This window comes from Gopherus evgoodei, chromosome 2 (genome assembly GCF_007399415.2).
Source record: "Gopherus evgoodei ecotype Sinaloan lineage chromosome 2, rGopEvg1_v1.p, whole genome shotgun sequence".
Classification (NCBI taxonomy): Eukaryota; Metazoa; Chordata; order Testudines; family Testudinidae; genus Gopherus; species Gopherus evgoodei.
Genome location: NC_044323.1, coordinates 62795851 through 62808912, shown reverse-complemented (window position 1 = coordinate 62808912; position 13062 = coordinate 62795851).

Sequence of the window (13062 nt, the reverse complement as noted above, 5' to 3'; positions counted from 1 at the left end):
CCAGAGCTCCAGCACACGATACAGGACCTTCCTTTCGAAGGCCAGGGCCTGTTTTCCGATAAGACAGACCCCAGACTTAAGAGTTTAAAGGACAACCGGGTCATTGCGCGGTCCCTCGGGATGCACACCCCCGTAACACAGCGTAGACCCTTTAGGCCGCAGCAACAGCAGCACCGTCGGCCGTTTTCCCAGTTCCGCCAGCGGCAGGACCCTTACAGGCGCCGCGGCAGGAACGGGAGGCGCAGGCAGTCGGGGAACCAAGGGGGGCAGAACCAAGGCTCCTCAAAACCCCCGCCTGGTCCTAAGCCTTCATTTTGAAGGTGCGCTCGAGGGCGCAGTAACAGTTTCCCCTACGGATCCTTCCCCTCCGTTTTCCAACCGCCTTTCGTTTTTCCTCCCGGCGTGGTCCCAAATAACATCGGACCGCTGGGTCTTGAGCGTGGTGCAGACGGGGTACCGCCTGCAGTTTGTTTCGTTCCCTCCTTCCCGCCCTCCTTCCTCGTCCCTCTTCAGGGACCCCTCTCACGAGCAATTCCTTCGGCAGGAGGTGCGGACGCTCCTCAGCAAAGGAGCTATAGAGGCGGTTCCCGAAAACGAGAAAGGCAAGGGGTTTTATTCCCGCTATTTTCTGATCCCCAAGGCCAAGGGGGGCCTCAGGCCTATCCTCGACCTGCGAGAACTCAACAAATACCTCGTGAAGTTGAAGTTCCGCATGGTATCCCTGGGGACCATTATTCCATCCCTGGATCCGGGAGACTGGTACGCCGCCCTCGACATGCAGGACGCGTATTTCCACGTTGCCATTTGGCCACGCCACAGACGCTTCCTCCGCTTCGTTGTGGGGGCTCGTCATTATCAATTTGCGGTCCTCCCGTTTGGCCTGTCCACGGCCCCGAGGGTGTTTACAAAATGCATGGCAGTTGTCGTGGCGCATCTTCGGCGCAACCGTGTCCACGTGTTCCCTTATCTGGACGATTGGTTGATTCGGGGCACGTCGGAACAGCAGGTGTACAGCCATGTCCGCGTGATCACCGGCATGTTTGCGAGTCTGGGCCTCTTGATAAACACAGACAAGTCCACCCTGAGGCCCACTCAGAAGGTGGAATTTATCGGGGCCGTCCTGGACGCCACTGTGGGCAGGGCCTCGCTGCCTCGGCAGCGGTTCCAGACCATGGCGGCGATCGTTCAACGCTTGCGGTCAGCCCGTTGACGTCAGTGAGGACATGTCTAACCCTGTTAGGCCACATGGCGGCGTGCACTTTTGTGACCGACTACGCTCGGCTCCGCATGAGGCCTCTCCAGCTGTGGCTTATCAGTCATTACAGACCAAGGCAACCGCTAGACATGTTAATCACAGTCCCCCAGAAGGTCTTAGATTCCCTCGGCTGGTGGGTGGACCAGTCCGTATTGTGTGCGGGTCTTCCCTTTCACCCGTCTCAGCCCTCGGTATCCCTGACAACGGATGCCTCAGATCTAGGCTGGGGGGCCCACCTAGGGACCCTGCGGACGCAGGGCCTATGGTCCCAGGAGGAGGTGGGGCTACATATCAACATGAGGGAGTTGAGAGCGGTCCGCCTTGCTTGCCAAACGTTTTGTCATCAGCTTCAGGGTCGTTGTGTAGCCGTGTTCACGGACAACACGACGACCATGTATTATATCAACAAGCAGGGCGGCACCAGGTCCTCCTCCCTGTGCCTCGAGGCGATACGTCTCTGGGACTTTTGCGTAGCCCACTCCATTCACCTCAGGGCTTCCTTCCTTCCCGGAGTACGGAACACGCTGGCGGATCGATTGAGCAGATCCTTCCTGTCACACGAGTGGTCCCTTCGACCGGACGTCGCTCTCTCCATTTTCCGGAGGTGGGGTTATCCCCGGGTGGACCTCTTTGCGTCCAAGGGGAACAGGAAGTGCCAAGCGTTCTGCTCCTTTCAGGGCAGGGAGCCGGGGTCGATAGCGGATGCCTTCCTCATCCAGTGGGCGACCCACCTGTACTATGCGTTTCCTCCGTTCCCTCTGGTTCACAAGGTCCTCCTGAAGGTGCGCAGAGACAGGGCTCGTGTGATCATGGTGGCCCCGGCATGGCCCAGACAGCACTGGTACACCATGCTGCTAGACTTGGCCGTAGCCGACCCAGTTCCCCTGCCCCTTCATCCGGACCTGATTACCCAGGACCACGGGTCCCTCTGTCACCCAGACCTGCAGTCGCTGCACCTAGCGGCGTGGCTCCTGCGTGGCTAACTGGTTCCGAGCTGCGCTGCTCCACGCCTGTGAGAGAGGTGCTCTTGAGCAGCAGGAAACCATCCACAAGAGCCACATATTCGGCGAAATGGAAACGCTTCTCCTGTTGGTGCGTAGAGAGAAATCTCCGCCCTATGGAAGTTTCGGTATCCGAAATCTTAGATTATGTTTGGTCCCTCAAAGAACATGGTCTGGCCTTATCGTCGTTGCGAGTCCATCTGGCAGCTATCTCCACCTTTCACCGGGTGCGGACGGTCGCTCCGTTTTTTTCTCACCCGACGGTGTCGAGATTCCTTAAGGGGCTGGAACGGTTATTCCCTAACGTCCGTCCCCCTGCTCCAACCTGGGATCTTAACCTGGTGTTGTCCCGGCTCATGGGGCCCCCTTTGAGCCGTTAGCTACTTGCTCCCTGCTTTACCTCTCTTGGAAGGCTGCCTTTCTAGTAGCTATCACCTCAGCTAGACGGGTGTCGGAACTCCGAGCCCTTGTGGTGGACCCCCCATACCGGTCTTTCCACAAAGACAAGGTGCAGCTTAGACCACACCCTGCCTTTCTACCCAAGGTGGTCTCAGCCTTCCACGTCAACCAAGAGATTTTCCTCCCGGTTTTTTTCCCAAACCTCACTCCTCAGGCAGGGAGCAGCAGCTCCACTCGCTGGATGTCCGTAGAGCTCTCGCGTTCTACATAGAGAGGACCAAACCCTTCCGCAAATCCCCCCAGCTTTTCGTGGCGGTAGCGGACCGTATGAAAGGGCTTCCTATCTCCTCCCAGAGGTTATCCTCGTGGGTTACGTCCTGTATCAGGACCTGTTATGACTTGGCCCATGTCCCTACGGGCCGTGTGACTGCGCATTCTACCAGGGCGCAGGCGTCGTCGCTGGCTTTCCTGGCCCGTGTGCCCATCCAGGAAATCTGTCGGGCAGCGACCTGGTCATCGGTCCACACCTTTGCTTCCCACTACGCCCTGGTCCAGCAGTCGAGAGAGGATGCGGCCTTCGGAACTGCAGTGCTCCATGCGCGACTTCTCACTCCGACCCCACCGCCTAGGTATGGCTTGGGAGTCACCTAACTGGAATGGATGTGAGCAATCACTCGAAGAAGAAAAGACGGTTACTCACCTTTGTAACTGTTGTTCTTCGAGATGTGTTGCTCACATCCATTCCACACCCGCCCTCCTTCCCCACTGTCGGAGTCGCCGGCAAGAAGGAACTGAGGAGCGGGCGGGCCGGCAGGGATATATATTGGGCGCCATGGCGGCGCCACTCCAGGGGGCGACCTGCCGGCCCACTGGAGTTGCTAGGGTAAAAAGTTTCCGACGAACGTGCACGCGCGGCGCGCACACCTAACTGGAATGGATGTGAGCAACACATCTCGAAGAACAACAGTTACAAAGGTGAGTAACCGTCTTTTCTCTCCCATTATGGGAAGGTGGTTTCTGCTGTTAGGATGAGTCCATTGGGCTGCAAGAACCCAAGTGTGAGGCATGTTATATCATTTGGGCACCAAGTTTATGTGGTTTTCAGATAACCCTGAACAGCCCTTGAGCCTGGTTTTAAAGGACCACATAGATGGGGAAGATATATAGTGTTTTCTCCCTCTGAAAATATGGTCATTGAGGGGTTCCTGCCCATCAGGAGGGACTTTGGGTCAAGGATTCTTTTGTTCCAGTTTTTCCTTTGTTTACTCCTGCTACTAAAATATTTTTTTCCAGTATTACCCCTTGTTCTCAGTGAGTCTGTTCTCTCCCATTATGGGAAGGTGGTTGTCCCTGGTAACAAGGTGGGACCCCAGGATTGCCCGAGAGGGCTGGGAAGAAGACAGCCTGCATCTGCACTGCTAGCTTTCATCCCTCCCTTCGCTTATGTGCCCCCACCCGAGGAATCGTCTGTTGTGACCCCATCACTTGTGCTTGGACAGAAGTGAGTCATGGAAGTTGAGGAGCACATACTTACAAAGAGAGGTTCTAGACAAGGGGGTGAAGAACAGATCGACGAGATAGATTTATGCCGGTCTAGTCATAAAGGGCTAAGACTTGAGAAAGTCCTAAGCTGAAATGCAGTAGCTGAGGGTACAGCTCTGTGCTCTGAGATGGAGTGTTGCACTGGGTATTAGCTCCATGACTGGTGCTCTCAGTGCAGGGGTGGGCAAATTACATCCCATGGGCCACATCTGGCCCACGGGACCATCCTGTCTGGCCCCTGAGTTCCTGGCCCGGGAGGCTAGCCCCTGGCCCCTCCCTTGCTGTCCCCCCTCCCCTGCAGCCTCAGCTCGCCACCTCCGCCACTGGCACATGCTCTGGCGGTGGGCTGTGAGCTCCTGGGGCAGCGCAGTTGTGGAACCAAGCCTGACCCAGTCTCTGTGCCGCGTGGTGCTGGCAGCGGCAGTGGCGTGGCCTGTCTGTAGCGCCGCCAGCTACCGCATCTCCAGGCAACACCGGTAAGGGCATGGAGCAGGGGGAGTTGATAAAGGGAGGGGAGTTTGGGGTGGTGGTCAGGGGTGGGGGTGTGGATAGGGGTCAGGGTGGTCGGGGGGGAAACAGGGGATTGAATGGGGGCAGGGGTCATGGGGGAAGCAGACAGGAAGGAGAGGTGAGTTGGATGGGGTGGCAGGGGGCAGTCAGGCATAGGGGTTCCGGGGGCAGTCAGGGGACAGGGAGAAGGGATGGTTGGATGGGGCAGGGGTTCCAGAGGGGCTGTCAGCAATGAGAGGAGGGGTTGGATGGGGTGGCGGGGATCCAGGGGTGGTCAGGGGACAGGGAGTGGGTGTGTGTGGATGGGGCAGGTGTCCCGGGGAGGGCCATCAGGGAAGGATGGGGCATGACTCCTGGGGATGGGGCAGATAGGAGGTGGGGGCTGGGCCACGACCCTCTCCCTTAACCAGCCCTCCATAGAATTTCCAAAACCCAATGTGGCTCTCGGGCCAAAAAGTTTGTCTGCCCCTGTCCCAGTGGGTTGCTGTTTTCCCCCGGCATGGCGAGCCCTCATGTCCCTGATCCTGCATACTGCAGTGATGATGCTAGGTCCCAGCCTGGGCCTGCATTGCCTGCCACTCTGGAAAAATAGATATGCCAGCTGCTCCCACTGAATCTCTTACTTTCATGAATAATGAGACTGTAATAGCCCTCAGTGTTTTTTCTGAGCTGGTGATCTGAAGGCGATGAAGAGCACAATGATGAGCTGTGTGACTCCTCACTGGTTCCCGATGTCTCAGTCAGTCAGCTAGCCAGGAAGGGTGGGTACAGTGTGCAAGAGATTAGTGGCTTTTTGGACAGCACTAAAGGGAAATAAGGAGTTGAGTCTGAGGCCTGTTTCTCTGATTTACAGCGCTTTGATCACTCAGCTGCCCTTGTCTTGAGAGAGACCTCGGTTGATCGTAAAACATTTCTGTCTCAAAAAGTTGTTGAGCAAGGTCAGGATATGTGCGGGAACTGTACAAAATACACAGGCCTCCCCATGGCTCATTTTTGATTAAAAAAAATCCACTTTCCTTCATTTCTTTTTGCTTCTTGGCTCTCCCCTTCTAGTCTCCATGGTGCTGCTCAATTCTGGCTCTCTAAGCATAGCTTATAGTATATTGCATTTTATAGACTTTCAGGACAGAAAGGACTTTTAGGTCAGTATGGTCATAAAAAAGCATCATTTTTTGAATTTCTCACACAAACGCAGTCTGATGTTGTCCTTTTGCAAGAGACTAACTCAGACCCTGATAATCGGGGAACTAGTTGAAAGAAAGGGAAGGGAAAACCTTTCTTGAGCCATGGCACCAATGTCATAGACGTCGACTCTGTGGGTGTTTGGGCTGGACCAAAGAGAGGAAAAAATGGTGGGTGCTGAGCACCAGCCGGCAGCCCCCATCAGTTCCCACACAATGCCTCCTGCCCACCGGTAGCCCTGCCAATCAGCGTCTCCCCCTCCCTCCTCATGCCTGCCAGATCAGCTGTTTCACAATGTGCAGGAGGCGCTGGGAGGATGTGGTGTGCTTGGGGGGGGGGTAGAGGCGGGAAGAGGCAGGGTGGGGAAGGGGTGAGGCCTTGGAGGAAGGCGTGGAGTGGGGGCAGAGCCAGGGGTCGACCCCCCCGCCTCCTCTGGCACATTGAAAAGTCGGTGCCTGTGCCACAGTCTCACTGCTGGGGGAGCTGTTTTCTTTTCCCCGGGATGCAGGAGCTCAGAGCCTGTCTGTGAAGATTGGGCTGGCTCCTCGAGGTATTGGCACTATTGGTTTTTTAATCTTTTCAGAGTGTTGCCCCATGCTAGGGCGTGACCTTGTCTCCTTTTTGCAGACATTTGCCTGTGCTGTGCTTGGATGTGACTCTGATACTGTTATTGTCCTGGAAGGGGATTTCAATTGCACTGTAGGCTGTTTTAGGCAGGAAACATGAGGAGCCACACGCTCGGTCAGCCAGGGAACTGTGTCTCCTGCAGACCTTTGGGTTAGCAGATGTTTGAAGGTTCTCTCACCTGCTGTTAGGCAGTACTCTTGAAGGTTACTCCCAACCAGGTCTCAGGGGGTAGATTAGATCACTTTTATACCACAAGGCCCAGTGTTGAATATATTTATCTTCTCTGTTTCCCTTGATTTAACTGATCATCATATGGCTCTGTCAGTGTGTCTGTCCCTCTTCCTGCCAGTGCTTCCAACTGGTACTTTAATACCAAATATTACAGGACTCAAATTTCACCAAATATTCCCTGTGGCTTGGGAGCATTGGTGGCTGCAAAAGCCACTGTATGAATCCCTGAGACAGTGGTGGGATTATGGGAAGGTCCCGGTCCACTGGTCTGCCGCCATTAAACCCAGGTTGCCAGGTAGGCCTTGCATCAGGCCATGAGCACCCTGGATTGAGATATATCTTGGACCTCATGGCAACCTTGATGGGGGGAATTCAGTGCCCATTCCTCAAATTGTAACTGAGAAACTTTGACCCCTGAGATCCTTGTTGGAAGAGGAGGTGCAGGGAGTCCTGGTTTGAGCCATCTTATCCAGCTACATGACATAGATGCTTCCAGGCGAGTTTTCTTTCTTTCTTTCTTTCTTTCTTTCTTTCTTGTTGGAGAAAAAGACTACGGACCATTGGCAGGTCTCTTGTCTCTGGCTGCCGATTGGTCGTTTGAACCTGACCCTGCTGAGATCCAGACAGCAGCTCTTTCCTTTTACAATACCCTGTAATCATCCAAAGCCTGTGAAGTGCTGGCAATGGCAGAACCACACCAGGGGTTACCTTGTCTAGTTGGTGAGGCGCCGCAGTGCCTGGATGCTAGGGTGGCCACTTGCACAATCCTAGAACACTGGACATTCTGGGAACAGCTTGGGCCTGCCTCCGTCAACGTGATCCCACCCACACCAGTGTGCTGCATGGGGGTGGAGGGGGCACCATTTTGAAGAACATGCTGCCCTGCCCTGGCATGACCTCGCATACGTAGTGTGTGTGAAGTCATACCAGCAGGGATGGAGCAGCATGCTCCCCATTGTGGCGTCCTATGTGTGGAACTGGATAAAACCATGTCTGGTTTTTGTCTCAGTGCCAGGCAAGGGACACACATTAGACAAGTTCATCTGGTTTAAAACCAGATGAGTGGTCTGCTTACCGGACATCCTGCTGCCATTACAGGAGCTCTCTGTTGCAGACCAGCAGCTCTCTACAAGCATGGCTTCTGTACCTGAATTCAACAAACCTTTCTGGTATCTTATTGGCTGACTTTTTTCTAGTGGTGCTGTAATGGAGCCAGGAGAAAGGAGCTACCGTCAGTGGCTGTAGGGCAGAGATTCATCCTGTTTCACAGAAAAGGAGACCTCTGCAATTTAAGGAATTGGAGACCTATTTCTCTTCTCTGCTCTAATTATAAGATTATATCAGGGCCCTTAGCCAGGCAGCTAAAGGGACTGTCTGGACTCTTTGCTACATCCTGACCAAACATAATGTATTCCAACTGCTGTATACTTGTTCTTAATTTGTGACGTTTATACTGTCAGCAAACTTTTAAATCTGGCTGTGCGGCTTATTTCAATGGCTCAAAAGAAGGCCTTTTTTCGATTTAACCATAGCTATCTTTTCAAAATGTTAGAAGCCTTTGGGATTGGGGCAATATTCACTTCATATATTTCTTTACCATAACATTTTTAGTGTCTTAAAGATTAACGAGGTGTTAGCTGCTTCTTCCCAGTCTGCATACGTCAGGCTGCCCTCTGTCTGGGATGTTGTATGCCCTGAGTCTGGAGCCATTCGTGCATCTCCCAAGAAGCCATTTGACTGGCCTGTTTGTGCCAGGGTTGCTAGATGCTTTCCCTTTTTAGCTGTCAGCCTATGAGAATGACATCTGCATTCATGATGTTTGAAGGTGACGTGCAGGCAGCTTGTGCCTGTTTATAAGTATATGAACAAGTGTCCTCTACCTGAATTAACTGGGCAAAGAGTAATTGGATCTTATTAGCTCTTGGCTCTGCAGTGCTCCCCTACTGTTGCCCCAAGAAGTACAATGGCGTACCTCTGGGATTTAGGTGCTAGGTTTTTTTCTTTTTTAGATCTGAACAATGCATGTTAAGGAACTGGGAGGGGGCTGAGGAGAAGGTGCAGAACTGGCTTCAGAGATGGCGCTGGCTCCTTCCTGGATTTTCTTTTTGAGAATGGGTTTTGATCGCTAACAACCTTGTGACCTCAATGTTGTGGCACCAACTGGAGTGGCTGGATTCTCCATAAGCCTCCTGGACCAGATTCAGAAGAACATTAACCATTTTTTTTTGGATGGTTATCACTGGTTGTGCATGCTTACTGTTCCTGCCACTAATTGAGGGTGGCTGGGGGCTCATTGGCCTGGTCAGTAGGATGGCAGCTTTTCACCTCCACATTGTTCAGTGCTTGCTGTACTCAGACTCCCGTCTGGCCTGGAGGTCCCTTGCCCTTTCTGTCCTCTGTTGTGTTGTGTGGATGGGCCTTGGCTTGCACCTGGTCAGTTAGAGTTTAGATTTGCCTCCATTCTATAGTGGCCTTTTTAACAGCTCTATACAGCATATAGCCTGACCCGGCTTTTTTTAAGACTGTGACTCTTGAAAAAGCCTCTGTTTTTTTAACCCACTTTTTCCCCGCTGAAGATCTTCCCTGCAGGAGCCTGTTTTCTGCCTTTACTCAGCCTGGATTGACCAACCTGTCCCACCTGATTGTTCATTGTCAGTCACACTGGAAATAGTGGCAGCTCTTACATTTTTTTGGATCAGGTTCTCACTGAATTTCGGGCGGTGCTCCCTCAGTGGACTGCATAGCATCTGCAGAAAATTTTTGCAGGGACTGTGCTTACAGGGTGAAATTCTGTGTTCCCCTCACTGGTGGTCTCCCCTTCCACAGATGAGATCGTTGCGCTCTCAGGCAGATTATTGTCCTGGTAAATGCTCCTCTTGTAGCCATGACTAAGAAGGAGCTCTATGATATGTGTGTCAAGGTGCAGCATTATCCCAGCATCTCTGATCTCCCTTATACAACCTGAAGCATGGCTCTGTCCCTGGGTGACTCTACACGTCCCTGGCTTGGAGGATGCTGTTCAAACCTCCTCTTTCTAAGCACTTGTTACTTTCAGAGGAGGGTCCTGCATAGCATCCTAGCAACCAGTCATTTTGTGAAGGTGTCTGCACAGTGCCCTTTCTGTTAGTCCTCAGACATAATGTTTATTTTTTTCCTTTACCTCCCCCATCTGAATCCCCTTTTATTTTCTGCAGCAGCTTTTCAGGAATCTGGAATTGGCTTTCTCCAAGCCTCTGCTTGTTCTGGGAGCGAGATGCAGTGATTGCATTTGGCCGGTTTCCCACCTGGCTAACTGGTTCCTAGGCAGGGCCGTCCTTAGGCATAGGCAGAATAGGCAGCGGCGTAGGGCCTCACACTGCCTGGGGGCACCACTCTGCGGGCAGCCCAGACAGTGTAGAAGCAGGGCTGCTGGGTCCTAGAGAGAGCCGAATGCAGCACAGTCTGAGGGACGGGATTGGCTGCTGGGGTCTCTGGGAAGGGGAGGGGGTGGGGGTTGGGGAAGGAGCTCATCTGTGAGTGTGACTCTTTCCCCCCGGCTGAGGTCAGGTGAGGCTGTGGCTCTGGAACCAGTATCCTTTGTTGTCTCCCATAACATCCATTCTTCTCCCCCCCTCCTTTCTCCCTCCTCCCCAGGAGCACCCCTCTCTCTCTCCTCCCTCCCCTCCATCAGGGCTGGGTTGGGTGAAGTGCTAGGGGGGAGGGGAGGCTGGCTGGCTGCTTGCTGAGGAATGAAAGTGAAAGTAACTCACTTTCTGGGCAGGCAGCCAGAACTGGAATGTCACACAGGGGTTGGCTGGGGTTAGCCAGATGTGTGAAAAATCAGGATAGGGGATTGGGGTAGGGTGAGCAGATATCCCTATTTTATAGGGACAGTCCCAATTTTGGGGTCTTTTTTCTTATATAGGCTCCTTTTACCCCCCCACCCCCACCCATCCCTGTCCTGATTTTACACACTTTCTGTCTGGTCACTCTAGGTGGGGGTAATTGGTGCCTATATAAGACAAAGCCCCAAATATCGGGACTGGCCCTATAAAATCAGGACATCTGGATCTGGCCACCCTAGCTGGGGAGCGCCTCTCCCCCAGGCTGGCAGCTGCCAGCGATCCATCTCATCGGGGGGAGCTGCACCGGGCAAGATGAGCTGCTATGGCTCCATGGGTGCCCTGTCCCTGAGATCAGATGCTGTGCAACTTCACCGTGGTCCATAAGGCTGGTGGTGGTGCCCATTGGCGTGTGATTGGACCTGAGGGTTTGCTGCTGCTGTTGCCACTCTGCACCCCAAGAGGTGGATTTTGGGGTCCTGCAGTTTTCTACCTATCTCCTCCTCTACTGCAGCTGTTGGACCAGCGGGCTGGGGGGTGAGCCAAGCATGAAAGCAGTACTGTGTTGCCATTTAGATTGTCATTTAACAACTTTGTTTGCCAAAAATTCTTGCTAACAATCCTGAATCCAATTTCAATATTTAAAAAAAAATCAATATCTTAGCCAAAAACAGAAAATTAAGTTGTTGACAATTATTAGTGACAGGTTTGGTTTGAGGCAGGGAGTGGGCCAGTTTTCATCAGAGAAACAAAAAATGTTGACTGACTTTCCTATAGCCTGTTACTCCTGATAAGAGCCCTCCAACAACTGTAATATGCTCATCTCCTTACTAGTGTATAAAGCAGGGGTCGGCAACCTACGGCACACGTGTCAAAGGTGGCAGGTGAGCTGATTTTTGATGGTATGCAGCAGCAGGCTGAGCGGCTCAGCCCATCACTGCTCTGGGGTTCCGGCTGCTGCCCTATTGCCAGCTGGGATACCAGCCATCGGCCCCACTCAGCACCTGCTGCTGGCCTGGGGACCCCCAAGGAACCCCAGGCTGGCAGTGGGCTGAGCAGGCCAGCTGAACCACTCAACCTGCTGTCAGTCTGGGCTTCCATTCACTCAGCCGGCAGCGGGCTGAGTGGGCTGGTGGCGGGCTGAGCAGGGCCGATGGTGGGTTGAGTGGCTCAGTCTGCTGCCAGTCTGGGGTGCCAGCAGCACTCAGCCTACTGCTACTCCAAGGTTTCGGCTGCCGGCCCCTTGCCAGTCAGGAGCTCAGCCGCCAGCCCCACTCTGCCTCCTGCCAACCTGGGTGAGCAGAATCCCAGGCTGGTAGTGGGCTGAGGGGGGGTTGGCGGCTGGGATCTGGCTGGCAGGAGTTGGTGGTCAGAACCCCAGACCAGCAGCAGGCTGAGCAGGGCCTGGGATCCTTGTCTAGGGTTCCAGCCACCAGCCCACTGCTGGTTTGGGGTTTCATTTACTCAGCTGGCAGTGACCTGAGCAGGACCGGTGGCCAAGACCTCAGATAATAACAATAGTTTATTTATATAATATAGACATAGAGAGAAACCTTCTACAAACATTAAAATGTATAACTGGCACGAGAAACCTTAAATTACAGTGAACTTGGCACACCACTTCTGAAAGGTTGCCGACCCCTGGTATAGAGTGACCATATGTTGTACTAAGATTCTCCTGCTTTTTTTTTTTCCCTGTGAGTCAGTATAACTTTGCCAGCCCAGAAGTTGGGCAGCCAATGTTTTACGTTTTCACAATGTTTTCTCCAACCTTCATAAAGTAAATACATAGTTAATATGAGTTAAAAAGGCCAGGGACACTTCTTTGTGAAGAATCTGTACAGCAGATCATGCCCATAGACGATCCAGAAAAGAAATTTGAGGTTGAATTTTTTAATGTTGTGATGGATAAAGCAGTATCTGCTGTTGATGAAAGGTTTAATACCTTGCAAGTACACCATGAACAGTTTGGATTTTTGTATGACATAACTAAATTCAACGAAATAGGAAAACAAGAGCAACTAATGACAAAGTGCAAGAACCTAGAGAGCCTCCTGAAGCACGGTGATAGTTTTGATTTAAATGGACTTGAACTGTACGAAGAATTGAGTACACTGTCATCAATGTTGCCACATGCAAAATCGGTGATGGACATTGTACAGTTTATTCATACCCGCAAACTTGTTGACATATATCCTAATGTGTACATTGCCACTCGTATTCTTCTGACAATTCCTTTAACAGTAAGCATCAGGAGAACGGAGTTCTCAAAACTAAAGCTCATTAAAAACTATCTCCGCTCTACAATGAGTCAGGAACGCTTAACTGGTCTTGCTATTCTTGCAATCAAACAAGACACGACTTTGTCTTTGTCATACGATGACATTATTACTGATTTTGCAGCCAAAAAAGCCAGAAGGATTGCTTTTAATTAAAAACAAATCTTTGTTTCAATACCTCTTCATATAAATTTCCAATAAAATTTTGATAAATT